Source organism: Cataglyphis hispanica, chromosome 9 (genome assembly GCF_021464435.1).
Source record: "Cataglyphis hispanica isolate Lineage 1 chromosome 9, ULB_Chis1_1.0, whole genome shotgun sequence".
NCBI classification, from domain to species: domain Eukaryota; kingdom Metazoa; phylum Arthropoda; class Insecta; order Hymenoptera; family Formicidae; genus Cataglyphis; species Cataglyphis hispanica.
In genome coordinates, this window is record NC_065962.1 from 3,705,561 (window position 1) to 3,725,710 (window position 20,150).

The 20,150-nt window shown below is 38.5% G+C and overlaps 1 protein-coding gene across 1 annotated transcript in view; it reads right to left on the reverse strand.

Annotated features, from left to right (window-relative positions):
- LOC126851975 (uncharacterized) overlaps window positions 1-20,150 on the reverse strand; it is a 169,719-nt gene that overhangs the window by 54,949 nt on the left and 94,620 nt on the right. The gene's annotated exons all lie outside the window — the stretch shown is intronic.

The following is a 20,150-nucleotide window of genomic DNA, read 5'->3' on the forward strand; positions in this document are numbered from 1 at the left end:
TTCGCCGCTTTCCTCGAGAATTCTCGAGCCGTTACGGTCCGATCACCTGACCATCCCGCTTAAGACCTTTCGTACAGGACAGAGAGTGGACGAGTTCGCCGCTTTCCTCGAGTATTCTCGAGACCTTACGATCCGACCATTCGGACTCCGCTTCCCATGATTATCCCTGGAAAAGCACACAGCGTCACCGACGCATCCACCCGACTGCAGGCCTGACACCCTGCAGTCCGCGCCGAACACCGCGTCATCGACGCATACACCCGACTGCAGGCCTGGCACCCTGCAGTCCGCGCCGAACACCATACGCGTCTTAATTTACATATCTCGCGCAACAGTAAATTGCGAGATATCGAAACACCGACACGCGGTGACAACACGCGCCCGTCTCACCGCGCGCACCTCGCACCTACAAACGCGAGAACGACAACACGCGCCCGCCTTACCGCGCGCACCTCGCGCCAACAACCGCGAAGCCGACAACACGAGCCCGTCTCACCGCGCGCGCCCTGCGCCACGAGCCGGGCCCTTTAACTAGACGCGCAAAAACACCGTCTAGACCCGCGTCACAACATTACGCTCGTATTATTATATTAACGCGATTTATTGTAATCGCTCAGCTCATTGTAAAAGTTGACCATTGCCTCGAGTGGCGAATAAACGACGTACACAACAACTCACGACTGTTGCGTTTCAACCCTTTCACGAACCTTGATCCCGATTGCGCTGTCCGCGCGCGTATTCGAAACCGCTCGTGAAGCGGCCCGTTACAAATTTATGTATTTTTATTTTATACAACATAAATGAGATGTACAAGTTATTTTTTTTTTATTTTAATGCAACAAATGTATATACAGAAACATACACACATATATAACTTTTTTTATTTATAAAATATACAATATTTCATTTATGCTCTATAAAATATAAAAGATGAATAATAAATAATAAAAATGAATTAATTTATCAAGTAGAAAAAAAAATAAAAATAAAAATCAAACAAATAAAAGAATATAATAATGGGAATAAATGAATACAAGCAAAGAAAGAAAAAAGAGAGAAAGAGAGAGAGAGAGAGAGAGAGACAGAGAGACAGACAGACATACAGAAAGAGACAGACGGTCAGAGAGAGACAGATGGACAGAGAGAGACAGACGGACAGAGAGAGACAGACGGACAGACGAATAGAGGCAGACAAACAGACAAACAGTTCAAAAAAATTATATATATATTTTTAAAAAATCTTTATTTTGTTTATAAAATACAATATACGTGTGTGTGTGTGTGTGTGTATGTGTGTATGTGTGTGAAAACTAGAATTATATACTAAAAAAATTATATATTAAAATTATATATTAAAAACTAAAACTAAAACAAACTAATTATGACTATAATAATAATAAAAATTAAATTATAATAATAAAATAAATTAAATTACATTATAAAACTAAATAAAAAAATAAAATTTAAAAATTAATAAAATTAAATAAAATTTAAAATAAAAATAAAAATAAAACTAAATTAAAATTAAAAAAAATTAAATTAAATTAAAAATTTAAAAAAATTTAAGTGTCCGGGTTGTGCGGACGATGCGGGCACATATCCGGATAATCCGAACGACGCGGGCACAAATCCGGGTGATACAGACGACGCGGGCACAAATACGGGTGGTACGGACGATGCGGGCACAAATCTGGCTGGTGCGGATGAAGCGGCCACGTATCCCAGTGGTGCGGACGATACGGGCACATATCCGGGTAGTGCGGACGATGCAGGCACATATCCCAGTGGTGCGGACGATACGGGCACATATCCGGGTGGTGCGAACGATACGGGCACATATCCGGGTGGTGCGGACGATGCGGGTACGTATTCAGCTGGTGCGGACGATGCAGGCACATATCCCAGTGGTGCGGACGATGCGGGCACATATCCCGGTGGTGCGGACGATGCGGGCACATATCCCGGTGATGCGGACACATATTCCGATGATGCGGATGAGCCGGCTACGTATCCGGATGGTGCGGACGATGTGGGCATATAACGCCGTTTCTTTATTTTTTTTTACTTTATTTAAAGCCCTTCTGACGGCATATCCCGGTGGTGCGGACGATGCGGGCACATATCCGGATGGTCCGGATGATGCGGGCACATATCCGGGTGGTGCGGACGATGCGGGCACATATCCCGGTGGTGCGGACGATGCGGGCACATATCCCGGTGGTGCGGACGATGCGGGCACATATCCCGGTGGTGCGGACGATGCGGACACATATCCCGGTGGTGCGGACGATGCGGGCACATATCCCGGTGGTGCGGACGATGCGGGCACATATCCCGGTGGTGCGGACGATGCGGGCACATATCCGGGTGGTGCGAACGATGCGGGCACATATCCCGATGGTGCGGACGATGCGGGCACATATCCCAGTGGTGCGGACGATGCGGGCACATATCCCGGTGGTGCGGACGATGCGGACACATATTCGGATGAGCCGGCCACGTATCCGGATGGTGCGGACGATGCGGGCATATAACGTCTTTTAATTTTTTTCTCTTTATTCAGTGCCCTTCTAATGGCTTCATTGATCCGCTAAAAAAAATATTAAAATATTAATATTGGCCATGTATATATATGAATGTGCGTGCGTATTCATATATGCAGGTAGCAAAAATAGCGATTTTGATGTTATTTTTATATTAAAATGACTAATGTCGAGAAGACTACTTTTGCTACCTGTGTACACATGCAAATGATCGCATCGATGTTATATATATTTATATATATTTTGCAATAAAACTCACCTTTCTTTCCTCCCACTCCCTTTGGGAGAGAAATCCTTTCGGGTATGTCCGCTTATAAATAGTCGGCCCGACTGCCATGGCCCCGGCGGTCGTCGGCGCGGGTGCCATGGCCCCGGCGGTCGTCGGCCCGAGTGCCATGGCCCCGGCCGTCATCGTCCCAGCCGCTATAACTCCCGCCGTCGTCGGCCCGGGTGTCATGGCCCCGGCCGTCATCGTCCCAGCCGCCATGGCCCCCGCCGTCGTCGGCCCGGCTGCCATGGCCCCGGTCGTCGTCGTCCAAGCCGCCATGGTCCCGGCCGTCGTCGCCCCGGCCGTCATTGCCCCGGCCGTCATCACCCCAGCCGCCATGGCCTAAAAGATATCTGTATTTATCTTTTTTAAGCGAAGGAAGACCAAATAGGTATGGATTCTTCGTCGAAACTTTCGCAGCTTTTCTATATTTTAAAATCATTTCGATACAGTCTCTTAATTCTTCTGTTAGTAAGACTGGTATCGTTCGTCCAAGTTTACCTCTTAGGGTAAAACGTACGTATTTTTTAGCAATTTCTTTAGCACGTGCTGAAAGTGCTTTACACATATCATGTGTCTCATAATTAATTCCTTGATAAGCCTTATAATTCTCGATTAACATTCTTTGTATCTTTCCGGCTCTACGTCGATTAAATACTTGAAGTCAAAGTTGCTTTTGTGAGTGAAAGTCATGCATCATAAGAAAACTTTTCTTTCAAGGAATTATAAGCTGTTTCACGTTCTTGTTTTAGAAAATTATGGAGTTTAATAATATCTGTTTTAGAGGGTAATGTAATTTTTTTACGTCTTAAATTTCTGCTCATTGTTTTTGTTATACGTGTTGCAAAATCTTCGGTAAATATTTTCAAAAAATCTTCGGCACGTAATTTCCTTATCTCGTCTTCTTTTCTAATACATCGATTGATCAAAAGTTTACCTATTTCTTTTATCAAACCTCCAAGTGCAGAAGCCAGTGAAGGAGTTTTGTAAAACTTTCCACATAAAGATAAACCGGCTAGGGTATTAATTGTTTCAATGCAAGTATTGCTGTATCAAGGGAAATAAATAGAAGCAAAATTCGTAATATCAGAATTTTTACATTTCAATGCTTGAAGTAGACGATATTCTTCTGAAGTAGACCTATTCTTCTCATTTTTTGTCTAATCATCGCATCATTATGTTCAGATGTTTTATTATACTTTTCGTACTGTTGATTACCGAATGCGATTATTAACTCATCATAACGTATACCTCTTACTATAACGTCTTCTCGTAAAAGTGGGAAAACTCGTAATCTTAGAACATTGCTTGCTTCATTATGAACACGTCCTATTATTTGTCTTCCTAAAACCGATATTGATCTATTATCTTTAGTTTTTCTCATCTCTGTAATGCATCTCTGATAATGATGTCTGCTTGTAAGTTTCAGAATGAAAGCTTTACATTTTGGACATACGACATAATCAGAAGGTGTTCTGTTGTATTCTTTTTTTGAACGTCTTTCTACTAATAATTCACCATCATTTCGTGCACAATCGATATTAAAATAAAAATCTCCACATCTACGTATCGTTTCTATAATCTTTTTTCGTTCTGCATTCCTTTTTGGCATATGTTTAAATTTTTGTACTTCTAATTCATTCGCATGTACTCTTTCAAGATGACGAGCTATTTTGCTCTGAAACATGTTGCAATACATGCAAAAATGCTTTTTGTTTCCTGTACCTACTGATGTAACAAACATTTCAGCGTCATCCCGAGCACATTTACCAGACATGTTTAGTGACATTGATATGTCTAATCCACTAGAAGTATTTGCTGAACTGTTAGTTTCTCTAGCAAGAGAATTTGTTGCCTGATCCATCACAGGTTGAATAAAACTTTCATCAGATGAAGTGTTTGATGGTACGTATGATGGATCCTCATGAATATTTTTTGAAATATTATCTCGCACAGTTTTATTATTATTAAGACATGCTAACAAGAGAAAAAAATGGACAATAAATATCACAAAAATTATAAACTTGATGCTAATAAAAAAACATATGAATTTTATTTAAATAGTTAAGGAAATACTGGACCGATAAATCCTTTAGTCATTTAATCTTTATTTTTCATTGCATATAATGGTGAATGGTTTTCAGTGTAAAAATATAAATGTTAATGAATGGATGACTGCCCAATGTTATATAAAACTCAAAAGAGTTTCATGTAACATTGGGCAGTTTTCCACTATTCATTAGTATTTGTACTTTCATTGTAGAACCGTTTACCATTCTATACAATCAATAAAAAGAGTAAATTTCTAAAGGAATTATATCGGAGTTCAGCATCTTTTCAAAGTTTTAAGATATTGTATCTATCTTTGTTTGATGACTTCAGAAGCGAGAAATCGCATCCAAATATTCTTGTATTATACTTTGAAATAAAGATATATCTATAATCTATTTGTGATCGATTCAACAAAATAAAATGCTCCGATAACTTTTTTTGCTGTGACAATTAATAAATAGTCGTATTATATGCAATCAAATACTCCTTTCAGTAAGTTAAATTACTATATCTTAAGTTTATTCTTTACAGGTGCACGGACTTCATTGTTTTGTTTCTATCTCTTTCTCTTTATTATCAGTCAATTCTTAAATAAAATTATCTTTGTTGCACTGGCTGCACAAGTTCAAAAAACGTATATATGTATATATATATATATATATATATATATATATATACGTTTTATTTAGCTAATTATATACATATATATATATATATATATATATATATATATATATAGTATATAATTAGCTAATGGTCTAATCGCAAACTCAAAAAAAAAATACAATGCAAAAATTTTTTTTCTATTTGTTATTTGCAATAAGAACAAGAATTAAAATGGGCAACAAATAATTGTACACATTAGCAGTAAGAAAAAAATTTACAATTACCAATAATTATAGTGGCAAATCCTTGTTCTAATGTCTTTTATAGACATAGACCCTTTTTGTCTTGCCCAAGATAATTTCTGGCACAAAGTATCCGTTAATATGTATTTTAAAATATTTCTGATTTTGTTTGCGTACGTTGTTTCTCCAATTTTTGAAAACTTGGTTTTCTGGAATCAAAATATATATATATATATATATATATATATATATATATATATATATTATAAAAATAATTAAAAGAAAGTTTATTTTTTTACTTAGATAAAAAACTGATGAAAAAAGCATTACATGTAGTGCCATAAAAACTAATATACAAATGTAAAGTATACATATATTGTATATTTATATATATAAATAATCAGTTTGGAAAAAATTTTATTTTTTTATTTAGAGATGTACAGATACATAAAGTTTTAAAGTTGAAACTTACATAACAGTACAAATATAATAGTCACAATTAATGTTACTGAAAAAAATATTTTCTTTTATTTGATACTGGATATATCTATGATGAGTAGAGAGTTTGTTTCCTATTACATAAGAAATGTAAAGATATGAAATTATACAATATTAGTACATATATGTAACGGTGCAATATGCACTTATGTGCAACTTATGTTACTCAAATCACAAATATACGTTTTTAAAGATATTATGTTCTAATTTTATTTTTAAACTAAATATATACATCAATATAAGTATATACATATATACAAAGTATCTTTGACAATAAGTATTAAATATAAAATAGATACATATATACAGGGTGTCCGATAATTCGCGGATTACCCTTTAAGGGAAGGTAGAGGGTGTTATTCTGAATAGAAAAGTCCTGTACCATTTTGTGATTTTCTCAATATTTAAGAAAATATTAATTTTAAAAGATCAGCCAACGAAGTGCCGCGAAAAGCTCGCGGTGCGAAGATGCCTCCCACTGTCAATTGATACTCGGTCCGCGGCGAAGCAATGGGAGGAGAAGTTTGCGAGCATGCTTCGCTATGGCAACCGAAAAAAATACACACATAATGCGCGCTCCGTTTTATATATGTGATCTTTTCATTATGTGTGTAATTCTTTTGGTTGCCATAGCGAAGCATGCTCGCAAACTGCTCCTCCCATTGCTTCGCCGCGGACCGAGTATCAATTGACAGTGGGAGGCATCTTCGCGCCGCGAGCTTTTCGCGGCACTTCGTTGGCTGATCTTTTAAAATTAATATTTTCTTAAATATTGAGAAAATCACAAAATGGTACAGGACTTTTCTATTCAGAATAACACCCTTTACCTTCCCTTAAAGGGTAATCGGCGAATTATCGGACACCCTGTAGATTAAATGATTCGTGAACGATCTTCTACCATTTTGTAAACAAACAAAATGAAATATTTCAGTGATTATTGAAAATCATCATATATAAAAGCTTTTGTAATTAATAATTCAAAAATTTACGTAGTTATTTGCAAAATGATAGAAAACTTTTTATTAGAAATAATTAAACATTGTATATTTTTTATATTTTACATGTATATTTTTTATTTAATACTTATTATCAGACATTATGTTAATATTATCAAGTTCCTTATATTATAAATTTAAGACTAATAATATAAATCTGTTTCTAGTATATGTTATCAGCAAAGACAATGCTTTAACATGCCATATCAAAATACAGCATATTGTATTATATCTGTATCACAAAAGAAAAACATTATATATAATATTATATATTATAAAATTATATATAAAATTATATATAATATTTGTTCCTTATCGATTTATCAACTTTATAATTATATTGCAGTGTACATGTGAACATATATTATTTTTTAGAAAAATAACTTTGTATCAATATAATTAATAAATCTATAATAATTATACTTGAAAGTTTACATGTACTCTGTTTCATATAATGCATATACAAATGTTGAAATATGAAATTATTAGAAATAAAATATATAAATATATTTGTATATTTATATATTAGTATAATTCGTATAGTATATGCTGTCTGTAAGCAATGAAGAATTGTACCATATACTTTTGCACTTAAAATATCATGTATGTTTATCGTGAGATTTAATGTGCTAAAGAGTACAATTCTTCATTATTAACGGACAGCATGCCATACTATATGAAAAACATATTTCAACATACGTATATGTTGTGACGTTGCCGTCCCGCGCGCATCCGCCGGATCCCTCTTCGATCGCTGAGCGCGGAAAACGCATCCGCGCCAGTCTCAAAACATTAGAGCCGTACCGAAATCTCCAGAGGGGCGTTATTTGTCGGATTTATTTCATCTTTTAATTATGTTATTATTTCCTTATTTCGATACGACACGGGAGCCTTACCGGAGAAGCGAACACGGCCGCCTCAAAACCAACGATCACCACAACTCGGAAGACGACCTTCGGGAGGACGAAAGGAAAAGCAAAGGAATTATCAACCTCAGAATTCGGTAGCGTGGCGAGAAGCGCGCAAGGACAAGGAGAATTCTCGCGCCTCGACGCAGGTCCGTGCGAAGACGTGCCCCGAAGGATCCCGAAGGATCCCGAAGAAGCTTCATCGCCGCGAGACACGGCGGGAAAAAGAGGAGATCGGCGAGGGACACCGTTGCGTTCCTCGTTTCCGAGATCCCGGCGGAACTCGCCAAGGCCTTCTCCGAAGGGCCCCGTGGAAAATATATTGATCGCGATCTCGGGGGTGCGCGAGCCCCCGGTACGATCATGAGCGTGCCGCCAAGCGGCTACCTCGCGTGTTATCGCGTGATTGGCCATGATAACACGCACCGCGGTTGCGCATTCCCGGCTGGCCCGGCGTTACCGATTCTAGATTGCGGTGCTCCCGGGTCAGACTGGCGCAAGCGTAAGAGAGTGATAGACGTGTTTTGGGAGAGCCAATTTCGAGAGCGAGTGTGCATAAGCGTGAGCGAAAGCGAGGAGGGATCCCGGCCGAGAGCGAACAGGATGCGAGGGATTGCGGCAGGACCTCGAGAGGCCGAACAGAGAGAAGCTGCCGGGCCCCCGGATTCCCGAGGAAAGAGCATCGTTGCCGGTGAGGTTATCCCGCTATATAGTAGCCACGCGCGATCGCGTTCGGAATCCTTCGTCCTGCCGTCGTGGCCGCGATTTCGCGTTATTTGTGCATTCGAGCTCGGCTCGAAATTATTGGTATTTATCGCGTTAGCATTAGCGAAATTGCGTTTGTGACACGGCCACGTCTGCAAGCGAAGCGAGCCCCGAAGCGTCTGGATCATTGGTTTCGCGGATTCGATAATACGGCGTAATCTGATAGTCGCGAAATCTGTCGCCCGTCTAGCGTTTAAGTCTGGTATGTGTGAGTAGTCTGCCGTGCAGTGTGAGTGTGTTTCGCGATTCTGTATGTCGTTGGTTAGTCGTCGAGTGTGAATGTGTTTCGCGTGGAAATAATTCTGCTTATGTGTGTCAAATCCCACGTCGGAAGTGGATTCGCGATCGAGGGAATTCGCGATTAATGCGTAAACTTGTATGGAGCGTTTCGAGCGACGTCTGCGCGGTGCATGAGAGGTGTACTGGATGCATGTGGTACTCGTACGGCATGTCAGAACAGCGAGCGAAATATTATCGATCCACGAGGGGTCCGATACTCGACCTGATATAATTGCGCTAGGGCCCGATCGACTATGATTTAACGGCGTCTTATTTTTGGTGGCGCTAAGTCGTTTCGAACACCCAGCCTCGCTTCCGCGAAATTATCGACGCCGGGTCTAACACCGTTTATCTTTGTTCATTATTTGGACGCACCGTTTCTAAATTAATAAAGCTGTTATTTCTTTGTTACGCTTGACGAATTTAATTTCTTTTTCGCGTGTTTGTCGCTCTATCTGTGTCGCCTCTTGTTTTCATATCGCGTAAGTTCAACATCCGCCCTGCCCCTCTACCGTTAGGTGAGCTAGTCCGCCCGTGACGAAATCGACTTCTTTCTTCGCGTCTTTTTCGCGCTTATCTCGCGTATTCGACGAAAATTGATACGTGCAAGACCGTATCTGGCGCCCAATTGCAATTCTCGCGAGTATTAAAGCTTCGTCACGGCACGCGCGGAACACCTTCCATCCCGTTCCTTCCCGGCGTGTAACCATTTCTCGATTTCCTTGTGTTTTTGACGACGATCGACCCTTTTCCCGTATCTCCCGACCGGCGAATCGTACTCCCGTTCGCCGGCGCAACGAAACATCCGCGCGACGGAGAGATCGCGACGGCGGACGCGCTCCGAGCTCGCGAAGGGAAAAGTCGTCGCAATGTATTATGTAAGATAGTATATAAATGTAAATCTTCAACTACAATTATTACAAATATAATTATTATAATGCAAATATAATTATTATAATACAAGATTATTTCTCTAAAAAAAAGTATATTCATATATACATTTTAATGTTAACGTAAAAATGATAAATCGATTAAGAACAAAATGTTATAAGATTTTTCTTTTATGATATAGATAATATACAACATGTTATATTTTGGTATGCTAAAGAACTCTTCTCTGATGTATTTACTAACTGAATAGTTATACAAATGTTTACTCAATCTTAACATCTACAATACACCTAACACATCTACAATACACAGTCATTATTACGTCAACAGATACTGCAAATTAGCAAATGAGCGTTGATTATTCCATTACAGATCACAAGATTCTATTAGCAGAGACTATAATACTCAACTCTCGCTTAAAGATTCTTGTGCTATGTAAATGGATTTCCTACAAACATTTAGCACAAGCTGGATCCTTGATTTGCAAATTAGTGCGGATTTATTATTTTTTGTCGGTTTAAAATAAAAATAAACATTATATAATATTAAATAAACAGCCTGACAATAAGATATCTTTCGTACAGCAATCTCCAGTTTAATTGTCATCATCGTAATACAGTCTTCCTTTAGGTTGAATGAGTAGAGTCAGACAACACAATATTTAAAAACAGTGACTTTTACTATAGTTGCACTAAAGTTATCTCAGCATCTATAAACCCAAAAATTATTTCTAATGTGAAAATCCCACTGTAAATAAAAGAGATTGATTAATTACTTGAAAATTATTAGATTTATGTTACATATACATACTCTTGCATTATAAACTTATGTTACATATACACACTTTCTGTGAAGTACTCATGCACTTTCATGTTTATATTGCAATGTCGGTTAAAACAATAATGATTCTATCCTGTTTAATATGTTAGAAGATTGAATAAACATTTGTATCACTAATCGATTAGTGAATGCATCAGCGAAGACAATGCTTTGGCATATAATATCCAAATAGCATATTGTAATATATATATTATTATACATATTATATACACATTATATATTATCTGTATTACAAAAGAAAAATATTATATTTTATTCTTAACCAATTTATCAACTTTATAATATTGGAGTGTATATATGAACACATATTTTAGAGAAATAGTTTTGTATCAATATGATAATTATATTACATACTAATTATACTTGAAAATTTACATGTATGTATAGTTTCACATAATGCATATACATATATTGAAATATAAAATTATTAAAATAAATATATTTATATATTTATATATCGATATATTTCGCATGGTATGCTATTTGTAAACAATGAAAAATTGTATCGTATTCTTTCGTATTTAAAATTTCATATATATCACGGCATCGTAAGTTTTTAAGTGCAAAAAAGTATGGTATAATTCTTCATTGTTCAATATATAAAATATATTGATATATAATATATATATATATATATATATATATATATATATAAATCTATTTTAATATTTTTAATAATTACATACTTCAATATATATTATACATTAAGTAAGACAATACATACATGTATAGTTAATACAAATATGATTATCATATTAATACAAGATTATTTCTCTGAACAATAATTCATGTACATACTTCAATATAATTATAAAATTGATAAATTGATCCAAAACAAAATGTTACAAGATTTTACTTTTGTGATACAGATAATATGCATATATGTATAATAATATATTATGCATATAATATGTATAATATATATATTACAATTTTACACATTTGGATATTATATGCCAAAGTACTGTCTTCGCTGATGTATTCACTAACTGGATAGTAACACAAATGTTAACTCAATCTTCTAACATGTCAACAATACAAAATGATTATTGCTTTAACATATACTGCAAGTTAGTGAATAAGCGTTCCTCAATCCATTACAGATCACAATATTCTATTAGCGGAGACTATAATATTGAACTCTCGCTGAAAAGATTCTCATGCTTTGTAAATGGATCCCCTCCAAATAATCAATGCAAATTCTGATTTGCAAATGCGGAACTGTTACTTTTGTTTGCCTAAAATAAAAATAAATAGGATATAATATTAAATAGGCAGCATGATATTAAGATCTCGTTCATACAGTTATCTTGTCAGTATAATTGTCATCAATAAAATTCATCATCAATAAAATTCATCATTCATTCTTCTTTAAGATTGAATGAGCAGTCAGAAAACATAATATTTAAAAATATTACTTCACATTGTACTTACACAATAGTTATCCCAACATGAGTAGATCAGCGTAGATCCAAAAATACATTATTTATAATGTAAAAATCCCACTGTAAATAAAAAATATTGATTAATGACTTAAAAATTATTAGGCTTATGTTATATATATATATATATATATATATATATATATATATATACAGTTATATTAAAATATGAAAATATAACAAAAATACCTCTAATTACAATGTGTCTTATTACATACACTCGAGGACTTATCCTCCATTGTTAAAGGTCCAAGCTTTTTCATATAAGCAAAGAATGCTTACATAATATCACTTCATATAAAAAGCAAAAACTTACAAATATATATTTGATACTACAAATACGACAATGAGATATTAAAACAGTGAAATCCGTGAGGTTAGGATACCTGTCATATGTGCTGTAGGCAATATAGAAAAACACAATATTTTATATATATAATATATATATATATATATATATATATATATATATATATATATAGACTTTCGTTTCTGGTGTCGAGTAAGGTGCTTCGAAATGGATTGACGTGTGTGTTTTGGTAGCTTTTGGGTGACAAAGTGAGGAGTGGAAGAGATGTGAGTGTGATAGTGTGGAAGCGTGGGTGTGAGAAAGTGTGGAGAATTGAAGGGTGAGAGTGGAGGAAGGTGTAAGGGTAAATTTAGGGTCATAAAGGGAGGTGTAGGATAGTGGCGGTTAGGCCATAGAGCATAGAGAACGGAGAGCGTAGGGCCGGTTAGTGAATAGAGTTAGGAGTCTTGGTAGAGGGCGCGGGAGAACAAGATGGCGCATTTCGCCATGAAGGAAGGGAAGGAAGGAAGAGATAGCTACTGAAATGTAGAGGAGCTACTGAAAAGGAAGAGAGAGGAGTCGGAGTTGGTAAAGGGAGAAGAGGAGGTATTAAGAAGCCGGAAAAAATCTGACTTAGGAAAGGATGCGGAGTTAGGACGGATGGAGGGAGAAGGGGAGTTACAACATATGATGAAGAGCTGGAAGTTGGATGTTGAGGAGTTAATGAACGAAATGGCGAGAGGCTTGAAGGGGTGGTGGAGGGAGGAAATGAAAAAAATGAAAGAGGAGGTATGGAGGAATGGAAAGGGTAGATGAGAGAGATGGAAAGAGATGGAAGAGAAGGAAAAGGGTTGCAGGGGAAAATAGAAAGATTAGAGAATGACGATGTCGGAGAGAGAGAAGGGAACAGGGCGGTTAGTAGGGGAGTAAGTGAAGGGATAAGGAATAGATTAAAAGAGATGGAAAATACAATGGAAAGGAGGGAAAGAGAGGAAAGAAGAAGAAACGTATTGATAAAAGGAGTGGAGGTAAAAGAAGGGAGAAGAAAGGATGGAAGTGATAGTATTGGAATCAAGGTGGAGATCGAAGATGTGGAAGATAGGAGGGAGGAAGGAAATGATAAGTTTATGGAAAATGAGGACCAAAAGAGAGGTCTGGAATAAAAGAAATGGAAGATAGGAAGGAAAGGATGGAGGATTGGAAGGAAGGAAGGAATGGATGGAAGGGATAGTGGATGGAAGGAAGAAGATGGAATGGATGGAAATGAAGATGGATGAGAATGGAGGATGGAAGTGAAGGATGGAATCAAAAGGGCAATGGAGGGATGTGAAGGAATAAGAAAGGAATGAGATAGATGGAAGGAAGGTAAAAGAGAGATGCAGAAATGGAAGATAGGAGGAAGTAGAGGATGGAGAGAAGTAGGAAGAATTGGACGAATGGTGGAGGGAAGGAAGAAATGGAGATATGGATTGGGAACTTAAGGAGAACAGGTGGAGGGGGGAAGAAAGGACATGAAGAGGAGGAGGAGAAATGGAAGGACAAAGAATAAGGAGGGAAAGGAGATGTATGGACTATGAGATGGATAGAAAGTGGTGGAATAATGGATGGATGGAAGGAGATGGGGAATGGACATATAATGGAGGAAGTGGAATGAAATATATGGATGGGGACAGAGATGGGTGCTGAGGTGAGATAATGAGATTCCGATCACCATCCAATTATAGTTTGGGTAAAAGAGGGGGAAGAGAAAAACTTAGAAAGAAAGGAGAGGACGAATAGAAAATGGGTGTGGACGAAAGAGAGTAAGGAAATGGAAAGGATAGGAAATGGAGGAAATGGGAGGAGGATGGATGGGAGTGGATAGAGGAGGAAGGATGGAAGAGGAGGATGGAGAAGGAATGGAAAGAGGAGGAAGGGATGGAAGAGAGAAGATGGAAAGAAGGAAGAGGGAAGAGAAGGAAGAGGAATGGAAACGGAAGAGTTAGAACAGAAGGGCAGGTTTGGGAGATAATGAATAGGGAAAGGAGGAGATGGAAGGTAAACGAAGATATAGCAATGGAGGAATGGGATGGATATTTTAGGAATCTATTGGGAGGGGGTGGTAGAATAGTGATAGGACAGAAGGTAGGAATTAGGATGGATGAGAACGAGAGCATAAGTAGGAATGAGATAAAGTCAGCGATTAGAAGACAGAAAGATAATAAAGCGGTAGGGATGGATGGAATCCCGGCAGAGGTGTGGAAGTACGGAGGGGAGAACCTGGAGGAATGGGTGTGGAGAATATGTAATAGGGTTTGGAAAGGGATGGATAGAAGAGTGAAGTGAGGGAGTGATTATGCCGATATTAAGGAAGGAGGAGGGGGAGAAGGTAGAAGAGTTTAGGGGGGTTTCGCTAACATCGACGCTTTATAAGGTGTACGCTTCGGTGCTGGCAGTAGATAAAGCGATGAGGTGAAGAAAAAGGGATTGATGCCACAGAATCAGACGGGATTCAGGAAGGGATTAGGGACAATGGACAACATATTTGAATTAAATTATTTAGTGAATAGGTAGTTGGGTAAGAAGAAAGGAAAATTAGTGGCGTTTTTTATAGATCTGAAAGCAGCGTTTGATTCGGTAGATAGGAGGAAATTGGTGATGATGAGATAAAATTGGTGAAATTAGAAACGATGAGAGAGAGGGGTGAAGGAAGGGCTGGATAGAAGGAGTGAGGATGTCTTGTGGGAGACTAGAAACAGGGTGAGGAAGGGGGAGGATTTGAGAGCAGGGTTTTGGACAGGAAGGGGAATAAGGCAGGGGTGTCCATTGAGTCCTCACTTATTCAATTTGATGACGGCGGATATGGAGGAGGTAATGAGTATGGGGAGGAGTTAAATTAGGGCAGAAGAGGATTTACACCTTGGCATACGCGGATGATGTGGTGTTGATTGCGGAGGAGGAGGATGGAATGAGGAGTATGATCGAAAGGTTAGAAGGATATCTCGAAAAGAAGGAGTTGGAATTAAATGTAAGGAAGTCGAAAATCTTAAGGTTCAGGAAAGGAGAAGGAAGAGAAAGGAATGTAAGTTGGAGATGGGAAGGGAAGGTGATAGAGGAGATAAAAGAATTTACTTACTTGGGTTACGTAATGCAGAAGAATGGAGGAGAGGAAGCACAGATAAGAGATAGGGTAAGGAAGGGTGCTGCTGCAATGGGGCAGGTTTGAGGAATTGGCAAAAGGAAATTTAGGAATGATTGGGGAAGAAGATTATGGCTCTTTGATAAACTGGTGTGGACGGTGGTGGGGTATGGGGTGAAAATTTGGGACTGGAGAGAGAGGAAGGAGCTTGAAAGGTTACAGGAAAGGTACCTAAGATGGGTGTTAGGTTGGAATGTTGGACGCCAGGCTATAAAGGACTTTAAGAGGAGAGTCAGAGGTAGGACCAGGAGAAGGCGCAAGGGTTCGAGAAAAGGTTGGAAGAAGGAAGGAGTGGATCGTGAGATGTTGGGAGGAATTGAGGGAGAAGTAGCGAAGAATCAAGGAAGGAGTCGGTTGAAGATAGAGGTATGGGCGTGATGGAGGGAGACAAAGATCGGAAGAAGTCAGACTCGGTATTTGTAAAAGGACATAGAGATGGATGAAAGCAAAGATGGAAAGGATAGAAGGTCAAGGAATCAGGACATGGAGAAATCAAGGAATGGATCTGAGAATGGAAGAGATACGGATAGGATGGAAATGGAATGAGGAATGGAAAGGATGGAAGAGACATGGAAGATGAAGGAAAAGATGTTGAATGGGAGTGAGAAATGCTGGCAAGAGATGTTGGAAAAGATGTTGGGGGAAAAGGGTGAGGGAGAGGGGTAGTTGAGGGAATTAGATTGATTAAAATGCGGGGGAGAGAATGATAAAGGGAGAAATGGTCGAATTGGGAATTAGGTAAGGATAAGATTCAAGAGGAGGAGAGATAGAGAGGGGAAGGCAGAAAGAGAGAGTGAGAGAGAGAGAAAATAAGAAAGAAGGAAAGCTTTATTTATAAAGCGCTCTAGGACGAAATCCCCTCAAGCGCCATAAATACTAATACTAATACATATATACTAATACTATATATACTAATACCAATACATAAGTAAGAATACATTTAAAATTACAATGTGTGCGTAATATTCTTAAACATGTAAAGAAAGTGTTTATGCATAAATGTGGTTTATAATCAACAATCTTAAGGCATGCCAGAGAGAGATACAATAGTATACTAAGCATTCAAGAAACATCCCTCAATTTATATCCCAGTCATGAAGAGGCACAGAGCAACCGCGAATATAACTTTTGTTTAAAATCCGCCAGTGTTGCCGCACTCCTAATAGACTGAGGGAGACCATTCCAAAACCTAGCCAACATAAGTTTAAAAGACCGTTTAAATAATTCAGTTCTACATAGTAGCAGAAATAGCCTATCCCTCGGAGCCCTAGTGGCACAGTCGGATGTTGCAATCCTACAGTTGAAATTGGAGTGCAGAAGACTTGGTTGTTTAGTTTCTAATATCTTATACAACAGGCATCCCACAAAGTAAGCTCTTCTAGCATCAACCTTGAGCCATCGTAGCCTTACATAATAAGGTGTAATGTGCTCATCAGTCCTTACGGTGAAGATGAATCTGACGCAAGCATTCACCGCTCTATGAAGTCTCAGACTTTACTCGGTTGTCATGTCCGTGTAAACCGCACAGCAATAATCAACATGTGGGTAGATAAGTGAAATGACGAGCTTAGATTTGAGAGGTAATAGGTGCCTGCAAAGTTTTATTGATACAGAGCAGAATGGATTCTGTTTGTCATATTAATAACCTACTTCTTCCAAGATAAGGTATTCATGATGGTATTCGTGACACCAAGATATTTAACAGATGTAGAATATTGAATCAAGACCCATCCACTCTTATCTCAGGAAGTATACTCGTATCAATGGTGTCAAATCTCGCTGTTCCCATAATTATAGCCTGAGTCTTATCTGTGTTTAAGATGAGTCTGTTAGTACTAGACTATCCAAGAATAGCCTCAATGTCTTCATTGACCTTCCGGATGGTGTGAGATAAATCTCTTGGTTCACAATGGATGTAGGCTTGGAGATCGTCAGCATAAAAATTGTATTTGCAGTGCTTGACCACATGTCTAAAGTCAGCTAGGTACAGAGTGAAAAGCAAGGGTCCCAACACAGAGCCCTGCGGCACCCCAACCCTGACGGGAGACGGAGATGAGGTTGTACCCTCTATGCGATCCTTGACCGCCTGAGTCCGCTCAGTCAAGTAAGAGTGTATACAACGCAGGACACTCTCAGAAAAGTTTAAGTTCTTCAATTTCTTGATTAGCAAAAAATGATCCACCCTATCAAAAGCCTTCGAAAAATCGAAGAAAACAGACACAGTGACCATCCTTCGGTCAGCCGCATGTCTCACCTCGTCCAGCATTCTAATCAGATAAGTTTGTGCAGAGTGGTTGTTCCGATAAGCAGACTGACACGGATCGTACAAGCTAGAGTCCTCCAGATAGACACGAATCTGCGCGTAAACCAATCGCTCCAACGCCTTCGACAAGGTAGGAAGTATATATATTGGTCGATAATGTTGCACCAATGTAGGATTCCTGACTTTAGGTATCGGACAGATAAGAGCCGATTTCCACTTCATAGGGAAAACACCATTCATCTAGGAGAAATTGAATAGATGCTCCAAAATAGACAGTGTACAGTGGATTGTCAGTTTCAACAATCTCAAGGAGATGCCATCTCCATCCACCGTATTTGATTTTGCCCTGGAAATCACTCTCGCGATGTCCTGCGACACTACATAATTCCAATGGAGGCTCCTGTCATCAAAATCCCGCTCAATAATATCCCTCAAACAGCCGTCCTCCACATAATCAGCATGCTCCGCACTATGCCCAAAGAATGCAATAAGTTCTTCAACAGAGTGCGAAAGATGCCCTCCAGTGTTCCTGGCCTTAGTAAGACCCAGATGTCTCAACCTGCCCCAGACCTCAGATGCCTTGCCTTCCCGATTGAAGATGTTGACATAATATTCGCGCTTTGCAGAACGCACAATATTTTGTGCTCTGTTGCGCAGCACTTTGTATCGATCATAATATACATCATTTTTATGCCTGCGCCAAGTTCTTCTGGTCAGATCTTTATCGCGCATCACCATACGGATCCCATCAGTCAACCATGGGGCAGGCAAATTCCTAAAGTATCGTCATTTCAGAGGCACATGCTCATTGAATACATTGAGTAATTTAGTGCAAAAGATATCAATCTTTTCATCTATGTTATCCGAGACGGACACGTCAGTCCAATCGATGACCAATATCAGACTGAAAGGATTCTGCATCAAAGCCACTCCAATCCCTGCAAACTACAAGCTTCCCATGACGACGCTGAAGCTTAATTCCATACCTTATAAAAATAAGATCATGTGCTGATAGAAATGCTACTCCACACTGACCAAATTCTTTGAACTTATCACTGTCATCGATAATGCACAAGTGAGAGAGAGAGGGAGAGAGAGAGAGAGAGGGAGAGAGAAAGTGGGCGAGAGAGAGAAGATTGATGTGGGATGTGTGAATGAAGACGTGTGAAAAGGCTTAGAAACGTGATATGAGCCAGAAACGGAGGTCCCAAATTAGGGTAAGGCAAGTAGAGGTATGTGTGTGTGTAGGTAGGTTAGAAATATTTAGAGAGTAAGTTAAAATAAGTTAGAATTAAGATAGCTGTAAGTTAAAGTTAAGATAAAATTGTAAGTAAAAATTGTAAGAGTTTGTAACCCCAAGTGGAATCAATAAAGCATATCTAATCTAATATAATCTAATCACTACGGCTTGAAAGCCGACGACCGGGTTTGGGAACCAAATAATTGGGGAACGTTATGTCGTTTTAAATAAAAACTTTATTTGTATTCCTTAATTTTGAGTCGTTTCTTCTTGCCTTTCGTCGTCCTTCACAGCTGTGCGTATTGCAATATAGAGTTACGTTGGCGCGCGGTTGATTACCATCGCGAGATCAGCTGTGTTGTTTCACTGTATAATACTTCATTTCGCGATAAGACTAGCTACAGCTCGATTTAGATCATTATTAACGACTGCCCGATATAAATTGTTAGAAATGACTGCCCGCTGCATATTCGTTGTGATATCTTTTATTGCTTCCTATTTGGTTGATTATTGGGATCCCTTAGCGACATGACCGTATATGGTTGTGTCGCTCGTTTCGACTCGTTAGACCAGCAAGCTAAGCTCGTTCGATCGAAATTTCTTGCATTTCCGGTGGTTCGATCCTTCTCGCAATCGCTTAGCCTCAGCGCGTGGCTCGCTTCGTCAGCGTTTCACGCTGGTAACTTTATACGCTTTTCGCGATATCTCGCTAAGTCAAAAGGTGTATTAAAAAATATTTCTTTAAACTATTTAATATTAATAATAATTCGGTTATAGCTATTTGGGATATAACATAATTTTTCAGTAATTCTCATTTTTTTCTTGCACATACGGAGAAAATTACGTAAGAG